Source organism: Apis dorsata, unplaced genomic scaffold (assembly GCF_000469605.1).
Source record: "Apis dorsata unplaced genomic scaffold, Apis dorsata 1.3 scaffold_381, whole genome shotgun sequence".
NCBI lineage: Eukaryota > Metazoa > Arthropoda > Insecta > Hymenoptera > Apidae > Apis > Apis dorsata.
Window position 1 is genome coordinate 252922 of NW_006263643.1, and position 5185 is coordinate 258106.

The window sequence follows — 5185 nt, forward strand, 5'->3', positions numbered from 1 at the left end:
CTTCGCGCGGCCGTTCAAAATCGCGCTCGAGTCTTTTTTTCTTCTTCCACGCGCCCTTCAGACGAGAGAACTAAAAAATCCTTTATTTTTTTTTTTTTAAATTCTTGCCCTTAATTCCGCGCCCCTTAATTAATAGGGCGCATGCGCTTCAATATCCTATAAAAACTAAGTTATTTCTTAACTGATTGCCTTGCGTTACGGTTAAGGTTGGGCAACTGATATGGGTCATCGCGGACCCACGTCTACATTCGCCTTTATACACGTCAATCCTCTCAATCGAGAAATTAACTCTCTATTCGCTTTATTAAGGATTCTAATTATCGTTATTTTATGTTGTTTTATTGTTCTATGTCTATTTCATATTGTACAAAATTTCTGTTAATTTATTTTTAATAATTCAATTTTTGTTTTAGATGCTTATTAATAATTCAATTTTAATTTTATAATGTATTGTTTTTGCAAGAGAATTGTTTGAAAAATTATGATTTTAACAGAAAATAATTTTTTATTTTTTTTAAATATATTCCTATATTGAGCAAATCTAATCTTTTTACGTTTACGTGATATGTGAGATTATATGTATTTGAATGTTTCAAAAAGTATTATATTCTATGCTTATTGAGTATAATACATATAAAAGAGTAAGTCATTTTTTTTTTAGACGAAAAAAAATGAAAAGAATAAAATAATACTGATTGGATATTATAAATATATTTAAAAATTTTGTTAGCTTGGGCGTTATAACGTTTCCATAATAATCTTAATAACATTCGATCTTTTGTTGGTTTTGAAAATATAATGAATCAATAAAACGATTAAAAATAAAAACATAAAAATTCGTACAATAGTAAAAAATATTGCACATTTGTTAGTTAATTGATTTATTGTGCTTGCTTTGTGCTTGCTTCACAATAATCCTGTTTCTTAAAGATTGTATCATTAAACTCTATATCTTTTTCAAAATCTCTCTTTTAAACTTATTAAAATTTTTAAAAAGAAATAAGCTTATAAATAATTTAATTGCAAAGTTTGAATATAATTATTTTTTACTTAAAGTATTTTTATACTTAATATAATATAATCACAAAGATATTAAAATTCATAAACGCAATAGTAAATTCAATTCTTCAATTTTTCCAAACAATACATTATAAAAATTATTCCTGATTGGCAAAAATATCGTCGATTAAAATCCTTTATAACATTTTCACTGTGTAAGTCTCAATCAGAATCAGTAATTAATTTTGCATGCAATACTGATCCAAATATAAGACGCAAATAAAAATTATAAAATTTTAAAAATAACTTTTATAATATTCACATATAAAGCACATACTATGTATTTCTATATTAAGTAAAACCTTACAATAGAATATCTTATATATTATAATATATTCTATATTCTACAATATATGTATATTATATTGTAATATAATTCTACTTTTATATTACAATATTATATTGTAATTATATATCATATTGCAGATAAGTATTTTGTAGAAATATTTTTCATAACAAAAATTATTTGTTAGCATATATAATGGATAAAATACTAATTCAATCAGTGAAAATGTTTTGCGTTAGTTTCGACTCGAAACAAGTGGTCGCCATGAAACAAGGTAATGATCACATGGTACCGCGATAACAACCAATCAAAACCCGCGCAGTTAGGATAAGGCCCCTGCACTAACAGATTGCTCTACGCCACAACGATACGATCGCGTTTCCTATCGACGCGTGCAACGTTCTTGCTTTGTTTCAATAAATTTCGTTCGTCGAGGGCAAATTGCGAGATAAATAAGGAGGATTATATTGAAGAGAATTGGGATCGAGAAAAATCTACGATTAATAACTCTTCTTATTATACTTTCTGGAGAAACAAAAGACCGATACGCGATATATGTTCTTCTGATCAAACTGCTCGTAACTAAACATAGCTGGAATCGTGCGAATAATGGAATCGTGAAAAAAGAAACAGGAAGGATTCAAAATGCAATGATTTGTTCTGCACCAAAAATCATTTGACAAATAATTTGTGTCTTGTTCATAGGTTTTTATAATAAGAACGTTGAAATAATTCAATTTCCATTCAGGATAATATTGAAAAATTTACGAATTTCAATTAATAACCTAACCTATACCATTCCATTCGTAGTATAATTGGCGTTAGCTGAAGACATCTCATAATTTCTCAGGGATTCTACAAATTATATTGAATATAATTCGAGAATAAAAATGTTAAACAATTTCGTAGAAATTCTAATCAGAAATCAAAATTCATGAAGTCTATAATCTACAAATTTTGAAGGAGCTCGAGATTCTAGAGATATAGACTGTTTCAAGTATCTATGATTTATTTTATATTTTCTTTTTTTTCTCAATCTTTTCTTTCTGTTTTTTTAACCTGATTTATTTTTCTGTTTCAAAAACATTTTTACACAAATTATTATAGAATTAATAATTAAATAAGAATTAAATAAAATTTGTTAATAATATTTTGTAATTTTCATTCAAAATTTTAGATTGTTTAAAATTTATGGGTTTCAGTCAGTAATCTAATTTATGTTACTCTATTATTAAAAATCTAACTTGTATATACATAAAATATATTTGATACTGAAGATATTGCATAATTTTTCAGAGATTTTATGAACCAAGTTGAATATTTGATTCTATATAAGAATCAGAATTATTGTGATAAATCAAAACTCATAATTCAATCTATAAATCTTAAAACAAGTTAAGATTCTAAGAGTACAGATTTCAAGTGTCATGATTCATAAAATTTGTTTTTTTTTTTTTTTGCATTCTTTATCTTGATTTATTTTTCTGTTTTATCAATCATGTTTACATGAATGATCATAAGTAATAACAGCAATCTGAAAAGGATTAAATGAAACACTTAACATTATTTTGAACATCTCTGGACAAATTATATATATTCATTATCCCGTTGACTAACCCCTTAAAGATCATACTTGAATCATTTCATTTTTTTTCAATTATATTTATCTCAAGTTAATTCGATTTTCCATTTTAAATTTATACAAAATTAAGTATAATCATATCATAATCATGAATTAGATTGAATCTCTTTTATTTTGAATTTGAAACTAAAGATAAAATTATGAAATTCTTTATTGAATTTTGTAAAATAATTTGACCTTTAAGAAGCTAATGGAGCTCCTATTTTTATTCGTTCTGATTCCTTTAGAAATGTGGCTCCTTTTCACTGTTCAGATCAAAAGAAATTAAGAGTTATGGCAAACGAGTTATAGCAGTTACTATAATACGAAAGGATCGGTTGATATATGAAAATATATGCTATGAGCTAAAAACGTCTCGAATAATTAGTTACGATTAGTCTACAGATTTTCCATTTCACGAGATAATACACGTTGAATAAATATACGGAGCTTGCTTATTATTGGAGCAGAAGAGAGATTAATTATTTCGTAACCTAGTCATATGTGTCACCGGATATGCTTCTGGTGTACATCAGCCTCGATGATGGTTCCTTAATTATATAATGGAAATCACGGGCATAAAAATGATTTTATGTTAATCAGACGATTGAATGAGAAAAACCATCAACGAAGTTTCGTAAAGTGAATTTTTCTTCGTTTTTTTTACGTTTTTTTTTTTTCTTTTTTATATATTTGGTTTGATTGAAGCACAATGGATAGTGACGATACCTTCATTCGAGAATATACAACGAGATTAAAAAGAAATGACGAGATATCACATTAACCATCGTTCTTCGTGCGAAGTATCAACTATCCAAAATCATTAGGACAGTTTAGAACACAAACAGCTCTTGCTTTCGTCATAATGGATTTTTCACTCAACTCAATTTTTTATGATATTTGTGATTATTTGAAAAACAAATTTGTTTTTTGTTATTTTTCGAAAACAATTTGTAGTCTCTTTTCAGAAATATTAAGTCAATAATTATTTATTATTTTTTTTAAATTACTTTTCACGTTGTATTATTATTAATAATTGGAACACTTAAGGATGACTTAAAATACATTGCAAAAGAATATTATACTTATCCAAGTATATTATATATACTTGTATAAGAATATTAACACTGATATTAGTTTATATTGAGCATACCCATTAATACTATATATAATTTAAAATTAAATAATATATTGTATATAATACATTAAACTTGTAGAAATGTATATAATATTTTTAATGAACATTTTTCCTCACAGCCTTCTAAGTAAAAATACTTATCTAACTAAAGACACAAGTGATTATTAAATATCATATTTTATCTAAAATATTAAAATATTTTGAAAGTACTTATTATTTATTAGCTAAGAAAATTTTAATTAAACTTTTTTTGAAATACTTTTTAATGCACCCTTAAGATCCAAATAATGCAACGTTATTTATTACTTTAATTAATTAGTTTTCGTCGAATCATGAAACTTATAAAACTCATCTTATTAAATTTTTATAATATTTATAAGATTATGAATAAATTAACAAGAAAGAGATGTTTAAATATAATAAAGTTTGTATTTTTAAAAAATCTTTTATGTTAGATTTCATTGAGAAAATTTGATATAAATTTCAAAATAAACTATTTTGTTGATGGAACTAGTACAATGAAGTCGTAAATTAAAGCTTATTTAGCAATATTGATTTATACAATCATGTTCTATAAGAAACTATTTAAATCTTATGCATCTCTATATTAAGCACCTTTAATTTCAAGATTTAAATCATTTATATATATATTGGTATTTAAAATTTCTGTATAAAGATGTGCATCATATAAAATAATGCAAATTATATTTCTGGATTGTTTTTCAAATTGTATGTTATATAAAATTTATTTAAATATATTCACTATAAAAAAAATCAAATCAAAGTAACAATGATCCAAACTTAAATATAAGATTTATGACTGGATTAGATATATATAATTATTTTATTGCAATTAGAAATTGTTTTTTATACATATTAGCTATAAATATAAATAAATAAATTTTTAATTTTTTGAATGAGTAGCAAAATTATTTATAATATCAATATTTAAAATAAATGAAATTCAACTCTAATTTTACAATATCAATTTTATAATTCCACCAACAATACAATAGTCTATCCAATATATCTTAATTTTAAAAAAAAAAAAAAAAAAAGATAGACTATTTTACTTTTCATG

General features: G+C 24.2%; 1 long non-coding RNA gene across 1 annotated transcript in view; it reads left to right on the top strand.

Annotated features, from left to right (window-relative positions):
- Positions 1-101: 101 nt before the first annotated feature.
- The window catches only part of LOC116186012, a 9812-nt gene continuing 4728 nt past the window's right edge, over positions 102-5185 (top strand). The window contains exon 1 of the long non-coding RNA XR_004150932.1: positions 102-262. This is a non-coding gene — a long non-coding RNA (uncharacterized LOC116186012). The remainder of the gene's footprint in view (positions 263-5185) is intronic.